Here is a 21,353-nt window from a genome sequence, read left to right as displayed (position 1 = left end):
GGGATACTCTGTACTTTCCAAACACATAATTAGTGCTGTACTAACTACTTTTCTGTATTAAAAACAGGGAATGTTAGTTCCACATATTGCAATATATGTTAAGCCGACCAACTTGCGCCAAAGTTTTCCCATTCTGGTCAGTCCTAACATGATCAAATGCATTGATTTTTATCTGTGCTTAAGGCTTACCTGCACACAGCTTTTAAAGGTGAGTCTTTCCCAAGCACTAGCAGCCATAGGAGACCTGGGACTCACCTGACACAAGTTGGAATTATTGTAAAGAATGGGGTGCAAGAGTGATGGGACTTACATTATGTGTTTGGAGAGTGCAGAGTATCCCTATTTTTATATATATAAACACTTTATGGACAAAAGTATTCAGATGCTTGACCATTACACCAACAGGGACTGTAATGACATTGTATTCAAATACATATTCTATAATATGGAGTTAATCCCCCTTTTGAAAGAGATAACAGCTTCCACTCTTCTTGGAAGGCTTTCCACAAGATGTTGGAGTTTTTCTGTGGGAACTTGTGCCCATTCATTCTGTAGAGCATTTATGAGATCAGACACTGATGTTGGATGAGAAGTCCTGGCTCGCAATCGCTGTTCCAGTTCATCCCAAAGATGTTCGATTCGGATGAGGTCAGGGCTCTGTGTGGGCCAGAAAAGTTCTTCCACACAAAACTCATCAAACCATGTCTTTGTAGTTCTTGCTTTGTGCACTGGTGCACAGTCATGTTGGAATAGAAAAGGGCCTTTTCCAAACTGTTGCCGCAAAGTCGGAAGCACAGCATTGTCTGAAATGACTTAGTGTGAAGCATTAAGATTGCCCTTCACTGGAGCTAAGGGGCCTAGCCCAAACCCTGAAAAACAGCCCCATAACATTATCCCTCCTCCACCAAACTTCTTAATGCATAATGCATTCAGGCAGGTAACGTTCTCCCTCAATCCGCCAAACCCAGACTCACCCATCTGACTGCCAAACAGAGAAGCGTGACTCGGCACTCCACAGAACACATTTCCACTGCTCCACATTAGTATTGGTGTGCTTTACACCACTCTATACGACACTTTGCATTGGTCTTGGTGATGTGAGTCTTGCATGTAGCTGCTCGGCCATGGAATCCCATTCCATTAACCTCCCACCACACAGTTTTTGTGCTTATATTACTGCCAGTGGAAGTTCGGAACTCTTCAGCTCTGAAATCAACAGCAGAGCATTGGCTTTTACGTACCATCCGCCTTAGCAGTCGTTGATCCTGCTCTATGATTTTATGTGGTTTTCCGCTTTGTGTCTGAGTTGCATTGTTCCCAAACGCTTCCAATTTCTAATAATATCACTTACAGTTGACCGTGGAATATCCAGCAGGGATGAAATTTCACGAACCATCTTATTGCAAAGGTGGCATCCTATCACAGTACCAAGCTTGAAGTCATTGAGCTCTTCAGAATGACCCATTTTGTATCACAAATGTTCGCAAATGGAGACTGCATGGCTGGTGCTGGATTTTATACACCTCTGGCAGCAGGTCTGATTGAAACAGCTCAATTCAATAATTAACAGGAGTAGCCAAATACTTTTGCCCATATAGTGTATGGTTCTCATGCCAGCATGGTGATATTTATACATGTTTATTCCTGAAGTGTGAATATCTGTTGGCTCCTGTACTGTATCAATTGCTTTCATATGCAATTTTTTTATACTTAGTGTCAATCCCACTTTATTTAGTGCCCAAACTTAAGTAATACCACAATAATGAAGAAATATTATAACAGGTTAAAAAATAAATTGTCAAGGAACTAAGAATTTGTATTTTTAACAATTGTATTTAATGTACACAAAGCACCAATCAATTTTCACAAACTCATTATGTTTTAATATTTCACTCGAAAACTTTATTAAATGGTCAGAGCATAGGATATGAAACATTTGTAATGAATTAAATAAAGAAAAATTGTTTTTGTTTATCAAACTTGGGGGTAAATGTATGAACATGCGGGTTCTTCAACACCCGCGTGTTCAGCCTGTTCGGCGATTAAATTTCAAGCGGCGCTGCATTGTAAAGGGAAGTTTCCCTTTACAATGCAGCGCCGCTTGAAATTTAATTCATTTACCCCTTGGTCTGTAAAACAGTGCCCTGATTAGAAGCTTTTTCTCTTCTTCTTTTTGTATCATGGCTAAATACCTCTTAGTTAGAAGAGGTTAAATATATGTGAGATGAGTTATCAGTCCACACCTTAAATTACATATATAGGTGCATGGAAATATTAAAAAATAGATTATACACATAATACACTAGGCGGTACAGAATTTTGTCTTTGGTGCAGAAGCCTCTTCTCTCTATCTATAGATGAGTAAACTACAAACATCTATCTCACACTCATTTTTAAAAAACAAGACTGTTACAAGCACCAGGGATTGGTACCAGAGATAACACTCTAAGGAAGACGTCAGCTGCTCACAAACATACCAAAATACAATCAAAACACAATTTATAGAAATTTACCATCATTGAATCCTTACTTGGAAAAATGTAACATTATAAACAGGCTGTTTGAGACATGAATGATTCTAAGAACAAAGCCAGAATGTTACTAAATGTAATTTAATATGACAACAGTCACAATGCTTATTAGTAAAATGGTTATTAGACTGTGACATACTGAATTAATAAAAATATTATTAAAATTAGAGATGCTCATGCTCGATTCCTGGAGAACCAAACACATCAAACCTAGGGGATCCGAGTACGGAGCCGAGTCGGCTTGGTATTTTATTGTTTTTTCAGAATCGATATCGAGGCAAAACAGTTTTATATATGAAATACTATTGAGCCTTTTAGCAATACTTAAAGTATTAGACATTCACCATTCTGTTGTACAGGTGATTAGTGATCAGTTGTGATGAATACATCACATATAAATACTGAGACTGTGTCACCTGGATTCATCCTTCTGATGAACGTCCAACAGCACAGAAACGTGTCAGGGTTCTTACTACAGTCTCCATAAGGATTGATCACATTATTCCCAGAAGTAGATCTCTGCTTTCAGCATTTGAGCTGTGTCAGCTCATGGTACTTGGAGGGACATAAGATCTGAGAAATTCAATATGTATTGTGAGAATATTTTTCCCTGTCATTTTAAGCCAAAATACAGGTAATTGAAGGGTTTTATATCTCAACGTTACTCACCTGTATACTGACTGTCTCCTTACAATCTTCGATTCTATGAATGATTGACATTGCTAAGTTAGCTGTTCAAGTCTGTTCTCTGAACTCGGCTAATGTTAATTTATCTGATATATTATCCTAACTGCTAATTCTAATCATTGTATGCATAAATCTTTGAATCATGTTCCTGAGGGGGCTATCACCTGCTTTTTAACAAGTGAAAAGGAGTTTTTTATTCTGTAAAATGAATTTGATTGTTTTAAATTAGGTTCTGTAATAGCTATCATTCTGTCTTAATTTAGATGAATAATAATCTGCCATAACAAACTAATTTACTTATATATTTTGTTATGGTTTATTTTTAACAATGAATAATATTGATGTTAGTGTTACTATTGATATTCAGAACATACCTTTCTGCTCACACTCTCTGTCTAGATAATAGATTAATCCTAAACAATAGGTCCATTTGTTGACATAACAGAATGTCAGAGACTGTGCTGATCTAATAAGAATGGGAGATTTTACCACCTGCCAAGGTCTAATTAGTATTTTCCTTTGTAGTAAGTAGGAATGTTTATACCTCATTTACATATCAGTGAGATTTACATGAGAGACCTGGAGACAAACAGTCTGAGAACCTTCTGGTCATCCCGGGAACTATTGAAGAGAGATGGGGAGGAATGACTATAAATAGGCAGTATCAGCCCAGTGTTAGTGAGTTGGTGGCTGGAGAGCTGGAAGGATGGAACAGTAAGAATGATCAGGAGGGAAAGAGATAGAAGGAGAAATCTTCAGAGTAAGGTAATTATATTATACATAAGAATATACTGATATATACACAAATATTTATAGATATTATGTTATAGATATTGTATTGTTATAAGTGTGTTCTCCCATAATCGTATAAACTAAATTTTGTTGTACAATTAAGATTAAAGTCCAAATATTCTCATGAGCCAATAATTGTATATATGATAATGAATTTAGTGTGGCAATAATTCTATCAATAAAAAGAAATATGTATATATCATAAATACTGTATGTATTAGAATCACACAAGGAAAAGTGCGAAAATCTGTGCTATGATTCTCTATCTTTTTTATGAGTAGAGCTTTTTTGAAGAGATTCTTTAGCCAAATACTTGCAGAAGACAACAAGATATCTGAGATAAGATTTATATCTAATTCCCTTTGGTGCACGGATATTGATTAGAGCACATCACTGTTTATTTAAATTTGTTCGATAATACTACACCGTTTGCTGCTTTTTCTTGTGTGATTCTTTGCAGATATACCTGGAACAGGTGTCTATGGAAAGAGCAGCCTCCTTTATGGTGTTAATTTATTTGAGTTTTATTTGTTTATCACTAACATTGTTTAATCAGTTAGTGCAACAAAGTTTATTCTTGTGAAGATACATATATGTACTCAGTGGTCACTTTATTAGATACACCTTTCTAGTATTGGGTAGGACCCTCTTTAGGTTGCTGCTGCATGAATTACTGACTATATATTACATTACTGCTGAGTGTCTAATTTTTAACACTTGTTCTTCTTTAGTGTACTTGCTGTGAATTTTATTTACATGAAAAACACCTACATCTAAAGATGTAAACTGTTAAATACTAGTGAGTCTGTGGGGAGTGTATTTAGTACAGATAGGCCTTCACAGTTTTCATTTAAGTATGTATGTTTCTGTATCACTGTGCACAAAAATGAAAACAATGGTCAATGTCTATTTCATAGTTGTTAGTGTATAAAACATTTTTGTATTCTGTATCCAATATAACATTACAATTGTTCAAGTAGTTTCATTAATGTAATAATTAGGCTGCTAAATCTTAACACTCTTTTTGCTTACAGGTGAATTAATGAGCAGGATTCCAATTAATAACAGAAGACATCTTGGGAAGGTCCTTGTTCTCTGAGTGTCTCAGTGGTCCAAAAAACTCACCTACAAGTCATCTATACTACAGTCATCAGTTCTTCTTTACAGCAGCTAACTTCATTTCTGAATAGGAGAAACTTTCTACAACTAATTTGTTGTCAAACACATGATGAATCAAAAAGGAGAGAATCCCTATCTGTGCTCTGAATGTGACAAAACATTTTCATGTAAGTCAAAACTGATTACACATCAGAGGATTCACACAGGAGACAAACCATTTAATTGCTCTGAGTGTAGCAAATGTTATACCCAGAAATCAAAGCTTATTGTACATCAGAGGATTCACACAGGAGAGAAACCATTCAAATGTTCTGAGTGTAGCAAGTGTTTTACCCAAAAGTCAATTCTTGTAAGACATCAGGTGACTCACACAGGAGAGAAACCATTTAAATGTTCTGAGTGTAGCAAGTGTTTTACTGCGAAATCAAAGCTGGTCGAACATCAGAGGATTCACACAGGAGAGAAACCATTTAAATGCTCTGAATGTAGCAAATGTTTTGCCCTGAAGTCAACTCTTCTACAACATCAGATGATTCACACAGGAGAGAAACCATTTCAATGCTTTGAATGTAGCAAGTGTTTTACTCAGAAGTCAACTCTTCTACAACATCAGAGGATTCACACAGGAGAGAAACCATTTCAATGCTTTGAATGTAGCAAGTGTTTTACCAAAAAATCATATCTTGTTGTACATCAGAGGATTCACACAGGACAGTGAGAGTTAGTGATTGATGAGCTGGAAAAATTAATACACTTGCCAACTAGTATATTTCTGACTCGTTTTGTCGGCTCTTTCAGGGCGGTTTCATCAGAGGTTGATGAAACCACCCCCCAAAGAGACGGAGCTAATGTGAGCTAATTGAATATCTTTAGTGAGTTTGGATGTCTGTATTTTGAAATTTGCCTTTAGAAACTTTCACTTGCCTACACTAGGATCTATATATTGTGATGTTATATATGTATGACTATTTTATATTATTTAAAATTGTTATATATTAATAAAATCAATAGATTGGATTTTATACTACTTTTTTCATTTCAAACAGTGCTCTTCTTTTTTTATTCACGGTTTTGACCTTTTTAGCAGTAACAGTATCTGCATATTGTTGTACGGCGGTTGGTGAAGCACCCTAAGGAAGTAAACCTGTTAGCGCCCTATTGGTTGTTTTTTCCTTTTCTTTTATTTATGTTTATGCCTGCACAGAGTGATTTGTATATTATTTCTTTAGAGCGCCGGACTATATTTTCTTTTGTTTGCACATACACAGTGGTCTTAATTGTTCTGGCTGCACTCCTTGGTGTCACTGATCTCTAAAATGGTTCTGCTCTCTGTGGACATAGCTGGGTGACCCCATTGGAGAGCCAAACAATTCAATTCTTAACAAATACAATTCCCTTCTTCTGCATATACTGCAAAATATACATACACTGTGCAGTAACGTAACATGGCGTACACACGTATGATTGTACGCATCAGTTCATAAGGATCATAATACTGACTATTGTGTTATAAAGTTAGTTAATAAGTTTACTTGTGTTATTCAATGTTTATGTTTGTATATTGTCTACCTAGTGGTTCCTGATAATACAGCCAGGTGTGAGCCATAGATAATGTGGGCTTATTGTTTAATCACTGGGACTTAACGAGCTTTCCAGATTGTGTGGGTTGGGAGGAAATATGATTATGTTCTCAGTGAGCCCTATTAACTTGGGACAGATAAGTCGAGTATAGTCCCAAGTCAGTCCAGAAAATATTGCCACCATGTAGTTCCCTATGAGTATTATTACTACCGCAGGGTATAAAGCTAGGGAGCATACTGTCTGAGAGTGTGATACTTCATTGGAAGGCTGAGCAGGAATTCAGGTTCCATCAGTCTGTTCTTTCCATATTTGGTTTAACCGGCCATGTGAGACGATATGCCAGACTGTGAGACACGGAGCTATTCCCTATTGTGACTCAGAATAATAGAATCACTGTCACAGACTGTTTAACTGCTACATCCCAGACATATCTATATATTATCTACTAGCACTGTGGGATAATGTGTGTAATATATATTTAAGAGTGTGAGAATTATTCTCCACTTCTCATCCATGTACCACCACCAAAAGAACGGACAGACAGACGATCTGCACTAGAAGGTAAAGTTCATAGCCATAGTATATTCACCACTTTATGCAAAATGTCTAAATACTGACATTGTATTACATACGATCCTCTGGTGCACCCTCAGTAACAATGTGATATATATAAGTAGGATGGAGGAAAGTAAAAGAACCATGACGGAGAGGTTCTCCAGGAGTTACACCGTGGTATAATAACTATACCGTTAAGTCTGCCAGAGACAGTCTGATTGTCATCCAGAGAAGACACTTCTGAATGAATATGAAATTGTCTGTTTATATTAGAGATGCTCACTGACCCCCATGTTTTGGTTTTGGTTTTGGATCTGGATTACCTTCAGGTTTTGGTTTTGCCAAAATCGCCCTCGCTTGTTTTGGTTTTGATTTTGTTTTGCTTTTTTTGACAAAATGCCACTTTTTGGGCTAAAAACACATAATTTATATATTACTTTGTACCTACATTATTAGTAACCTCAATAACACTAATTTCCAGTCAATTTTTGTTTGCACAGAAAAAAAACTTTCAAATGTCATCTTGAATCCTGCCATATGTCTTAGAAAGTCTATCCCACATGACTAAACTGGATGAGTAAAAACAGCTATGCTGTGTTAGAATTAATAGCACAACAAACTTTTTTCTTCTAATTTTGTATAATGTTTATATATCAAATTTAAACAGAAGACGTTAGAGCAAAGTAATACCGTCTTAGTGCAGTATCAGCCACTATGAAACAAGTCATGGTAGTTCCAATTCAACAAAACAATATCGTAGACTGATTTGGCCCAGTTATTGCTTTTCAATGAAAGATGCCACTGGGGGACATTTAGTAAAGCAGGTTTATTTGTGTGGAAACAGAGGTGTTTCCCATAGCAACCAATCACATTCTAGCTTTCATTTTGGTTGCACAATTTGAAAGATGAAAGCGCATTTCTGATTGGTTGATATCAGCAACACCATTTTTTCTACACAGTTATCGTTCCAATAATGTCCCACATGCATGTGGTCTGTTTTTTCTGACTTACTGTCAAAATGTGACTCTTTTAAACTGCCAGTAAGCTTACTGACGGTTAGGAAGCATGCCTTTACCACATCACCACTCAAGGGACTATGACACAAAGCACTGCATGTTCCTGTAACCATCTGCAAAGATCAAGTTTTCTGTGTGGATGGAACATTACATGAACAATAGATTTGAGGATGGTCTTTAGTGCACGCAAAATAAATGTTAATCGTCCTTTACATTTTAAGGACAATGACAAAGCATGTTCATTTATCCAACAGAGCAAACTAAATAAGCTCCTGTTAGTTTGCAAATAACGGGGCAGATGTTGATTTAAAAGGGTTAATGCTCCTATATGTCCCTTCATATATGCAAATCATTAAACGAGTAATGCAATAGACCAAAATTGTTCCCACAGTTCTATGGTGAAATTGCTTCCACAATCCTTAATAGCTGTCTAGAAATCCCAACGCATCTCCACACAGATCTGACATTCACATCAGGACCTACAGTGCAAACATCTGCTCTTCCATGTCCATGTTTGTGGATCGATGAACCAAATATGGCAGCTGTAATGTTTATTAATTGCCCAGAGGTCTGGTAAACGTGTTCCTGGTTGGTGTAATGAATGGGGTGAGAGAAAGATCACTGCAGTGTGTCTAAGAGCGTTTAATATGTCAAAGTTAACTTTAAATAACAAGAAAATAAATAAATTAGGGAAGTCAACCACTGTTTGTAAGAATTTCAATGCAGAACTAACAAATAACACGTACATTTATTTTAAAAGTTTTCTTTTAATAGAAAATACATCCAAGCTGGATTTTGTCTATGATGTCAAATGACTATTTATATGTATTTGAGAGACTTGCATATTGTTATTATTACTAATAATAAGAGGCATGTGTGTTTGGGGAGAATTATAGAATAAGAATAAGAATAAGAATAATGATAATAATAAGTATTTTTGGATCATGATAAGTAACCTTGTTTATTGACTATATGGAGCATATGGGCTGGCACCAGATCAGATGTGTTAAAGAAAAATGTAACGTACAGATGCCATTTGGAGTGATTACTGGCACACAATGCCCCAGACTAGATGCCCCCCCAACTCTCCCTCCCCATGTACCCCTGGCACAATGTCACTGTGCCCACACAGCCACGCTACTTTTCCCAGGGAAGAAGTAACTAGTCTGCAACAACCAGACCTAACGGTCTGCAGCCTGATCTGCACACAAAGGAAATTCTTTACCTCTCACACGAGTCCCAGGGAGAGAGTTTCCGCGCTGGGGGCGGCAGGAGCCGGCCGGGGGGCTGTGCATGGTCCCCTCAGACAGTGCATAGATGGCAGGACATGATTTGCAGCGAGAAGCGGCTTAGCGCACAGTCCCGATCTCCTACAATCAGCCCTATTCACAGGAATGGGAGGAATGTGCGGCGCCTGCCACTCAACCTACATCTGGCCACGCCGGGTCCTAGTGCCGGAGACTAGGCTCAATGCCGACTGCGCCGGGTCCAAATCTCGCAAGATCCGAGAAGTGTGTGAGGCAAGTGTAGGCAAGTCTCCCTAGAAGCTTGGAGGGGCATGAAAGCTGAGAGATGGGATGGTAATTTGACAGAGTTTGGATTAAAATATTTTTTTTTCAGAATAAGAATCATCACTGCCTGCTTGTATAGTGATGGAAAGATACCGGTAGAGAGAGATAGATTACAGATTGTAGTTAGAGGTGGAATGAGCACAGGAGACATGAATCTACCAATCTGTGAGGGAATAGGATCAAGATACAGGAGGTAGAGTAGGAAGATAAGAAGAGAGTAGATACTTCCTATTCATTTTTGGGATCAAATGAAGAGAGGGCGTCAGAGGGTGCTGGAAAGTAATTGAGCTGATTGCTTGTCAAGGAAGAGGATACCATTTCTAGTCTGATCTTATAAATATTGTCCTTGAAGTAGGAAGCACGATCCTGAGCACTTATAGTAGATGGAGGGTTTGGGGTGAGAGGATTGAGAAGAAATTTAAATGTGTTAAAAAAGTTTGGGGTTAGAAGCCTGAGCATAGATGAGAGATTGGAAGTTTGCTTGTTTTGCAGTGTCTAGAGCATATCAATAGGAGTGGTAGATACCAGTATATGTGAAGAAATCATTAGAGGTACAAGATTTACACCAGTGAGGTTCTGATTTACAGAATTTTTTTTGAAGATTTCGTGTCACTTTAGTGTGCCGTGACTGACATCGAAGTTAATGTGTAGTATAAAGTATCACTGGAGCCACTTGATCAAGGGCTGTTCCTAGGGTATGGTGAAAATGAGTTACTGCCATAGCAGAGGAGGAGAATGTAGAGTTTGGAGAGAGAAGGTGTTGGAGACAGGTGGAAAACTGTTGAAGATTTAAAGAGTTAGGATTTCTGTGGGTATGAACAGGCTTTGCGGAGTTTGACAGCAGAGAGGTTAGAGCAGTGGGGGTGAGCGTGTAGCTGACAAGGTGAAGATCCGAGAGGGGGAAAGGTGTGTTAATGAAATCAGAAACTGAGCATAGTCTAGAGAAAACAAGATCAAGACAATGGCCATCCCGATGTGTAGAGGATTCAACCCACTTGGAGAGAGCAATTTGGAAGCTGGATTATCAATAGAGATGTTGATATCACCCAGGATGATGGTGGACATGTCAGAAGATAAGAAGTGAGGGAACCATGCAGAGAAATCCTCAAGAAATTGTTGATATGCTCCAGGGGGGCTATAGATCACAGCAACACACATATGGATGAGGATAAAGTGAGTGGTAAAGATTAAATATTGGGGGGAGAGGGATGAGGATGAAGTGAGGGGTACAGATGAAATGTTGGGGGAGAGAGATAAGGATGAATTAAGGGCTAAAGATGAAATCATTGGGGGGAGGGATGAGGATGAAATGAGGGATAAAGATGAAATGTTGAGAAGATGGATGAGTATACAGTTAAAGGTGAAGATGAAATGTTGTGGGGAGAGGGATAAGGATGAAGTGGGGGGTAAAGATGAAATGTTGGGGAGAGGAATGAGGATGAAATGAGGGATAAAGATAAAATGTTGGGGGAGAGGGATGAGGATGAAGTGAAGTGTAAAGATGAAATGTTGGGGGAGAGGGATGAGGATGAAGTGAAGTGTAAAGATGAAATGTTGGGGGAGAGGAATGAGGATGAAATGACGGATAAAGATGAAATGTTGGGGGAGAGGGATGGGGATGAAGTGAAGTATAAAGATGAAATGTTGGGGGAGAGGGATGATGATGAAATGAGGGATAAAGATAAAATGTTGGGGGAGAGGGATGGGAAAGAAGTGAAGTGTAAAGATTAAATGTTGGGGGAGAGGGATGAGGATGAAGCGAGGGGTACAGATGAAATGTTGGGGGAGAGGGATGAGTATGAAGTGAAGTGTAAAGATGAAATGTTGGGGGTGAGGGATGTGGATGAAGTGAAATGTAAAGATGAAATGTTGGGGCAGAGGGATGAGGATGAAGTGAAAAGTAAAGATGAAATGTTGGGGGAGAGGGATGAGGATGAAACAAGGGGGACAGATGAAATGTTGGGGGAGAGGGATGAGTATGAAGTGAAGTGTAAAGATGAAATGTTGGGGGAGAGGGATGAGGATGAAGTGAGGGGTACAGATAAAAAGTTGGGGGAGAGGGATGATGATGAAGTGAAGTGTAAAGATGAAATTTTGGGGGAGAGGGATGAGGATGAAGCAAGGGGTACAGATGAAATGTTGGGGGAGAGGGATGAGTATGAAGTGAAGTGTAAAGATGAAATGTTGGGGGAGACAGATGAGGATGAAGTGAGGGGTAAAGATGAAATGTTGGGGAGAGGGATGAGGATGAAGCGAGGGATAAAGATGAAATGTTGGGGGAGAGGGATGAGTATGAAGTAAAATTTAAAGATGAAATGTTAGGGGAGAGGGATGAGGATGAAGTGAAATGTAAAGATGAAATGTTGAGGGAGAGGGATGAGGATGAAGTGAGGGATAAAGATGAAATGTTGGGGAGAGAGATTAGGATGAAGCGACGGGTAGAGAGGAAATGTTAGGGGAGAGGAATGAGGATGTAGTGAAGGGTAATATAGTGAAGATGAAATGTTGGGGGAGACAGATGAGGATGAAGTGAAGTGTAAAGATGAGATGTTGGGGGAGAGGTATGAGGATGAAGCGAGGGCTAATGATATTATGTTGGGGGAGAGGGATGAGGATGAAGTGAGGGCTAATGATATTATGTTGGGGAGAGGGATGAGGATGAAGTGAGGGTTAATGATATAATGTTGGGGAAGAGGGATGAGGATGAAGTGGGGGTAATGATATAATGTTGGGGGAGAGGGATGAGGATGAAGTGGCGGTAATGATATTATGTTGGGGGAGAGGGATGAGGATGAAGTGGGGGTAATGATATAATGTTGGGGGAGAGGGAAGTGGATGAAGTGAGGGGTGAAGATGAAATGTTGGGGAAGAGGGATGAGGATGAAGTGAAGTGTAAAGATGAAATGTTGGGGGAGAGGGATGATGATGAATTCAAGTGTAAAGATGAAATGTTGGGGGAGAGGGATGAGGATGAAGCGAGGGGTACAGATGAAATGTTGGGGGAGAGGGATGATGATGAAGTGAAGTGTAAAGATGAAATGTTGGGGGAAAGGGATGATGATGAAGTGAAGTGTAAAGATGAAATGTTGGGGGAGAGGGATGAGGATTAAGTGAAGTGTAAAGATGAAATGTTGGGGGAGAGGGATGAGGATGAAGTGAGGGGTAAAGATGAAATGTTGGGGGAGAGGGATGAGGATGAAGCGAAGTGTAAAGATGAAATGTTGGGGGAGAGGGATGAGGATGAAGTGAGGGAGAAGATGAAATGTTGGGGGAGAGGGATGAGGATGAAGTGAGGGGTAAAGATGAAATGTTGGGGGAGAGGGATGAGGATGAAGTGAGGGATAAAGATGAAATGTTGGGGGAGAGGGATGAGGATGAAGTGAGGGATAAAGATGAAATGTTGGGGGAGAGGGATTAGAATGAAGTTGGGGTAAAGATGAAAAGTTGGGGGAGAGGGATGAGGATGAAGTGAGGGATAAAGATATAATGTTGGGGGAGAGGGATGAGGATGAAGTGAGGGGTAAAGATGAAATGTTGGGGGAGAGGGATGAGGATGAAGTGAGGGATAAAGAGGAAATGTTGGGGGAGAGGGATGAGGATGAAGTGGGGGGTAAAGATGAAAAGTTGGGGAGAGGGATGAGGATGAAGCGACGGGTAGAGATGAAATGTTAGGGGAGAGGAATGAGGATGTAGTGAAGGGTAATGTAGTGAAGATGAAATGTTGGGGGAGATAGATGAGGATGAAGTGAGGTATAAAATTGAAATGTTGAGGAGATGGATGAGGACACAGTGAAGGGTAAAGATGAAATGTTGGGGGAGAGGGATGAGGATGAAATGAGGGATAAGGATGAAATGTTGGGGGAGAGGAATGAGGATGAAATGAGGGATAAAGATGAAATGTTGGCGGAGAGGGATGAGGATGAAGTGAGGGGTAAAGATGAAATGTTGGGGGAGAGGGATGAGGATAAAGTGAGGTGCAAAAATTTAATCTTGAGGGAGAGGGATAAGGATGAAGTGAGGGGTATATATGATATGTTGGGGAGAAGGATAAAGATGAATTGTCTCATGTTGATTTGAATGTAATTTACATTTTTGGTGCATAATATGCTTTTTTACATGTGGGCGTGTGTACAAACCACTAGTTTTGGATCTAATGCTTTGTGATCTTGTGCTGAAGTACAAAGCGTATTATACACCGAAAATGCAAATTGCGTTCAAAACAACATGAACCTTGAAATGTTACATTCTCCTGATTTCACAGGTGCTCCAATTATTTCCACACAGTAGTTTGTGTTTTCTTACTTTATATTAGTTTTTTATTACAGCATTTGTGTGATCGGTGAGTGATGTATATAATAATCATATCAGCATGAAAACAGAACCACGGTCCTTAAGGATATATTTACGATCTGATAAGTTTTGTTCTGAAATTAAAAACACAATCCTGCCTCTGGCAAAACATTAGGGGCCTAAGTTATTAAGGAAGATAAGGCTAAAAAAGGAGTAAATGTTCTCTGGGACAAACCATGTTAAACAATGCCAGGGGTGCAAATTAGTTTATTATTTTGCACATCAATTAAATACTGGCTGTTTTTTAATCTAGCACACAAATATGTAATGTACCCACTCTATTGTTAACCCCAGCTTTTTGTGATACCAATCTATCTGCGGACTCTAATACCTAATAGCCGCGGCTGCGGCAGGAAGCTATCTTGCTCCTCTTAACTAGAGAATTACCATCTGATTTAGCGGGATTTTCATCTGAAGCTATATTTCCTCCTATGCATATGCTGTCTATGAGTATTAGAGTCATTACCATCTTCATAGAATAAGGCACTAGTGCAGTGATGGGCAAACTTTTTCAGGAGCGGGCCAAATAAAAAAGAAAAACTTTAGGCGGGCCAATATAATTTATTAAAAAACTCAAATATCAAAATATATAATACAATTTTTGTGAATGGGACGGGAAGGTGTCATATAGCAGTGTTACCTCTATAAGTGCAGCGATCGTACAGACACAGCACTTATTTCAGCAGGTTGTTGCAGATCCGTCTTTCTAGTGAGCCAATAAATGACATCACAGCAGCCAATCAAAATCCGCCTTAGTGTATGGCCCAGCCCATCTCTTCTCACATGACTTTCAGCCAATAGGGGTCGGGCAGGTGTCTGAGTGATTGACATACGAAGTGTCCTTTTAGGAAGTAGGATGAAGGGTAATGGTGGAAATAGCTGGGAAGGCATAAACATGAAGGTTCTGATACACAGGGTCGGCCCTAATAATTTTATGCATATTTTAATTAAATTTAAAAAAATATAGGCGGGCCGGATAGAACCTCTAAGTGGGCCGGATCTGGGCCGCGGGCCGTAGTTTGCCCATCACTGCACTAGTGCATTAGGCAAAAATCTCTTTTCTCTAATAGGAGCTATATGATGTACATTATTATCTGCTTTACTCTTGTTTGAATATTGACCATTGGCCAATTTTTATACCTCTGATATTTACTGTGAGATTTATACATACTACCTCATGTATGTGTTTTTTTATGTGATCTGTTGGGATTATTTTAATAAATATTTAAATAGGTGATTTTGCGCAACTCTCCGTTTGCTCTTTTGTATATCTTTATAGAGGTTCTACACTGCCTCTTTTTTTGAGTTGCTGCATCTGATGCCGGGATTTTATTATTAATAGTTGATTCAATTGTGACATATATTAGCGCCAGAAATCGAGGTTTTTTTTGATTGATCTCCTGATGAAGCCTGACAAATATACAGACGAAACGCGTTGAGGACTAGCGATTCTATTGTGGGACTATTTATTCTTTGTTTCTTGATCAGGAGCGCACACTGTGACTTAGCTTCTATTGGATATAACAGCTGAACCAGACAGAAGATACCATTCGCTGATGGATGTCACAAAGAAACCCAGATAAGCATTTTATACTTGTTCTTATGTAAGTGTGATACTTATTTTCTGTGCAATAAATCTGCTGAATTTACAGTGTTACACTATGATGGTTTTTCTTTCTACCTATTCTGTGTACTGCTGAGATGTCTCAGCAGCATCAATAGAGATCACAGCTATACAAGAAGTGCCATTATCGGAGTTATCATGGGATGTTTGGAGAAATTGCTCATTATACAGATAAGCGCTAAAGATTGTTTATTTGGTACGCATTTTCCGTATTGGAAAGGATATCCTTGGGATTGCATGAACTCTCTGCTCACGATGTGCCATATATGTTCACATTTGCACTATATCTTTTGTGAGACTGTCACGTCCACCTATATATGATAGTGAACTTCCTTTAATATTTTCATCTATATGTATCTCTCAGTACTGTTGACACAAACAATACTACACCATTTTGGCGCCCTATCCCATGTGCTTATTTTCCTATATGTATATATATATATATATATATACATAAGATCTGTTAATACATGTTTAATATATGTTTTCAGTTTTATATCTGAAATATCATTGAGCCTTTTAGCAATACTTAAAGTATTAGACATTCGTCATTCCGTTTGTACAGGTGATTAGTGATCAGTTGGGATGAATACATCACATATAAATACTGAGACTGTGTCACCTGGATTCATCCTTCTGATGAAAGTCCAACAGCACAGAAACGTGTCAAGGTTCTTACTACAGTCTCCATAAGGATTGGTCACATTATTATTCTCAGAAGTAGATCTCTGCTTTCAGCATTTGAGCTGTGTCAGCTCACGGTACTTGGAGGGACATAAGGTCTGAGAATTTCAATATCTATGGTGAGCCTCTTTTTCCCTGTCATTTTAAGCCAAAATACTGGTAATTGAAGGGTTTTAGATCTCAACTTTACTCACCTTTATACTGACTGTCTCCTTACAATCTTGGATTCTATAAATGATTGACATTGCTAAGTTAGTTGTTCAAGTCTGTTCTCTGAACTCGGCTAATGTTAATTTATCTGATATATTATCCTAACTGCTAATTCTAATCACTGTATGCATAAATCTTTGAATCATGTTCCTGAGGGTGCTATCACCTGCTTTTTAACAAGTGAAAATGAGTTTTCTATTCTGTTAAATGAGTTTGATTGTTTTAAATTAGGTTCTGTGATATCTATCATTATGGCTTAATTTAGATGAATATCATTAATAATCTGCCATAACAAATTAATTTACTTAAATATTTTGTTATGGTTTATTTTTAACAATTAATTTTAGTTATGTTAGTGTTACTATTGATAGTCAGAACATACCTTTCTGCTCACACTCTCTGTCTAGATAATAGATTAACCCTAAACAATAGGTCCATTTGTTGACACAGGATGTCAGACTGTGCTGATCTAATTAGAATATGAGATTTTACCACCTGCCAAGGTCTAATTAGAATTTTCCTTTGTAGTAAGTAGGAATGTCTATACCTCATTTACATGTCAGTGGGATTTACATGAGAGACCTGGAGACAAATTGAAGAGAGATGGGGAGGAATGACTATAAATAGGCAGTATCAGCCCAGTGTTAGTGAGTTGGTGGCTGGAGAGCTGGAAGGATGGAACAGTAAGAATGATCAGGAGGGAAAGAGATAGAAGGAGAAATCTTCAGAGTAAGGTAATTATATTATACATAAGAATATACTGATACATACAGAATTACAATTATTAGCGTTCTCTACTGTGCATTGTATAATCTGTACTTTGTATTATCCATTAGTAAAAGTGTTATTGCAAGACAAAGCTGGGAAAACATGTGTTGAACTTTATATATCCTGATGATACATTGTACATTATATGTATCTGCTTTCTCCTATGGTTCTGGTGTAGCTAGATATAGAAAAACCTCTTTTGTATGAGTAAAACTTTTTTGAAGAGAACTTTCAGCCAATTGTTTGAAGAAGACAACAGATATTGATTAGAGCACATCACTGTTTATTTAAAATTGTTTGATAATAATTCATTGTTTGGTGCTTTTTCTTGTGTGATACTTTGTAGATATACCTGGAACAGTTGTCTAAGGAAAGAGCAGCCTCCTGTATGGTGTTAATTTATTTGATTTGATTTTTATTTGTTTATTACTATTATTTTGTAATCAGTTAGCGCCACAAAGTCTATTCTTGTGAAGATATATAGATATGCACTCAGTGGTCACTTTATTAAATACATATTTCTAGTACTGCGTACTACCCCCCTTTAGGTTGCTGCCGCATGAATTACTGATTATATATTTACATTACTGAAAAGTGTCTAATTTTAATTTTTAATACTTTATTACTTCTTTAGTGTACTTGTTGTGAAACACCTACATCTAAAGATGTAAACTGTTAAATAATAGTGAGTCTGTGGGGAGTCTATTTAGTACAGATAGACCTTCACAGATTTAATTTAAGTATGTATGTTTCTGTATCACTGTGCACAAAAATAAAAACAATGATCAATGTCTGAGTCATAGTTGTTAGTGTATAAAACATTTTTGTATTCCGTATCCAATATAACATTACTATTGTTCAAGTAGTTTCATTAATGTAATGATTAGGCTGCTAAATCTTAACACTCTTTTTGCTTACAGGTGAATTAATGAGCAGGATTCCCATTAATAACAGAAGACATCTTGGAAAGGTCTTTGTTCTCTGAGCATCTGAGTGTTCCAAAAACTCACCTACAAGTCATCTATACTACAGTGATCAATTCTTACAGTAGCTAACTTCAAATTTGAAAAGGAGAAACTATCTACAACTAATTTGTTGTAAAACACATGATGGATCTAATAGGAGAGAAGCCCTATCTGTGCTCTGAATGTGACAAAACATTTTCATGTAAATCAAAGCTTATTCGCCACCACAGGATTCACACAGGAGAGAAACCATTTAAATGCTCTGAATGTAGCAAATGTTTTACCCACCTGTCAACTCTTGTTGTACATCAGAGGACTCACACAGAAGAGAAGCCATTTAAATGCTCTGAATGTAGCAAGTGTTTTAACCACAGGGCAAATCTTGTACAACATCAGATGATTCACACAGGAGAGAAACAATTTAAGTGTTCTGAATGTAGCGAATGTTTTACCCGGAAGTCAACTCTTGTAAGACATCAGATGATTCACACAGGAGAGAAACCATTTAATTGCTCTGAGTGTAGCAAGTGTTTTACCCAGAAATCAAAGCTTATCGTACATCAGAGGATTCACACAGGAGAGAAACCATTTAAATGCTCTGCTTGTAGCAAATGTTTTACCTTGAAATCAAAGCTTATTGTACATCACATGATTCACGCAGGAGAGAAACCATTTAAATGCTCTGAATGTAGCAAATGTTTCACCCAAAAATCAAATCTTGTTAGACATCAGAAGATTCACACAGGATATAAACCATAAAAGACTAGAGCAGTCTGGTTATTGGACTTGGGGACATCTTTTCACCTGGCATGGATTTCCTAATATGAGCTAGAGCTCTATACTACTAGCGGTAGACAATGACGATGTGGCAGCCCTTGCTGAGCTCTGTAATATACGGCTGTTCTGCTCATGCAGGTGCTGGGACTAGTATAAGAAAGAAGTTTCTAACTAGTAGAAAGTTCCAGCAGCTCTTCTCAGTACTGGGAATACTTCTATGACAGACAGAGCTATAAGTACTGAACATTTCTACAATAACACTGTACACTGCCCTGTTTCACATTACATGTTTCCCTCTTGGTCTATGTTATATATAACATAATCTTTCATAATCTCCATAATCTTTCTCTCATACCATTCTATTACTGTCTTTTCTATGTCTGTTATGACAACTATATACTCAGAAAGGGTTATTTAGTAAATGTTAAATGTAAAATACTGGTTGCTGTATCCCATAACAACCAATCAGATCATCACATTCGCTGGTTTTATGACATCGGACTGTTAATAGCTGATATCAGGTTGCTATGGGTTACAGCACATCCTTGTTCTTCACACCATGTTATTAAATAAGTCCAACTGAGGACACATTGTTTCCCAGGGTACCATCAATTGTATTTTTTTATACTCTATAGTCATTGTCATCAGACAGCACTGACCTATATATAGACTGAATTTATAGACATTCCAGATTACTTGTAAAGGTCTTAAATAAGTATTTCTTTTATACTTTATAGTGATCCAAATCAGACAGCACTGACCTGCATATAGACTGAAGGACCATGATCACACAATATCTGTAATTACCATTTATGTTACTGGCAGCTGTTTCTATCACAATTGGGGCTAGATTGACTAAGCTGCGGGTTTGAAAAAGTGGGGATGTTGCCTATAGCAACCAATCAGATTCTAGCATTCATTTATTTAGTACTTTCTACAAAATGACAGCTAGAATCTGATTGGTTGCTATAGGCAACATCCTCACTTTTTCAAACCCGCAGCTTAGCAAATCTAGCCCCTGATGTTTAATAACATCTTACATTGATAAATGTGTAGATTATGTTTTTGATCGTGGATCTAATATCTATATTCAGTAGTATAGACTACTGTACACTCTGCTGCATTTTAGATGGTGGAACCAGGGGTGATAATTAGGTGGTCATCCATGCTGACAATATGACAACCAATAATGAAAACACAGCAAAGAACACATTGATAACATACAGCAAATGTATTAGCTATGTGTTCTTTCCCCTAAACTGAAATATAAACACAGGGTCTGATTCATCAAGGAACATAAATGCTGATTTTTTTGCGTATAAACCGCAAATTTAATCTGCACATTCCCAGAACCGGACCATTCACAACTAAAAGCAGCAATGTTCAATTCATCTTCATACGCAAAGACACTTTCTACAGGTTACGATTTCTGGGAGTGAACGGGCAGGGAAGGAGTTTGCTCCTTATTCTATGTACAGTAAGGGGTGTCAAACACGAGCGCACGGAGCCACATCAGATTCAAGCTCTGGGAATTTCTCAGGTACTTGATTTTCAACTGTATCTCTTGCTCCAGCTACAGGACTAGTTTAAGTCCTGATTACTAGTGATGAAAGTCTCATATGCATGATATAACATGTGTTTGTAATCAGGAGGAACTGTAAAAATGTATTTTATATTCAGTAGACATTAAAAACATATAATAAATGAATTTCATTTGGGGAAAAAAATAAAAATACACTTTTTTAAAAACATTTTTATCATTAATGCCTATATTATTAACAGGTGACATAAATTGAATAGGTCTTTCAGATTGTTTAAATGTTGAACTCTGGAATCTGCAGAACTAATTACTGGGTGTTTTACATTAAAGCGCATATTGCTCTCAGTTTGCATGACTTGATGAATCAGGCACAGGGTCTTACTGACAATCAGCAATTGCTGAGTAAAAGAAAACATACCTAGTATTCCCTGCTAGCTGCTGTCTTTCCTTGTCTCCTGTCATCCAGAGGGACAACAACTCACAGTGTAAGTGTGGCTAATGAAGTAAACTTAACACACATCTATCCATTATATATATTGTCGAAGTCAGCAAATTGGATAAAGCCATTTCAATTAATGTCGAG

At 37.9% G+C, this 21,353-nt stretch overlaps 1 pseudogene; it reads left to right on the top strand.

Annotated features, from left to right (window-relative positions):
- Positions 1 to 5,048: 5,048 nt before the first annotated feature.
- On the top strand, positions 5,049 to 19,451 carry LOC142150362 (uncharacterized; annotated as a pseudogene).
- The last annotated feature ends 1,902 nt before the right edge of the window (positions 19,452 to 21,353 follow it).

The sequence above is a fragment of the Mixophyes fleayi genome, chromosome 4 (genome assembly GCF_038048845.1).
Source record: "Mixophyes fleayi isolate aMixFle1 chromosome 4, aMixFle1.hap1, whole genome shotgun sequence".
NCBI lineage: Eukaryota > Metazoa > Chordata > Amphibia > Anura > Limnodynastidae > Mixophyes > Mixophyes fleayi.
The sequence above is the reverse complement of the archived record's forward strand: the minus strand, read 5'-3'. Positions and strand labels throughout refer to the sequence as shown.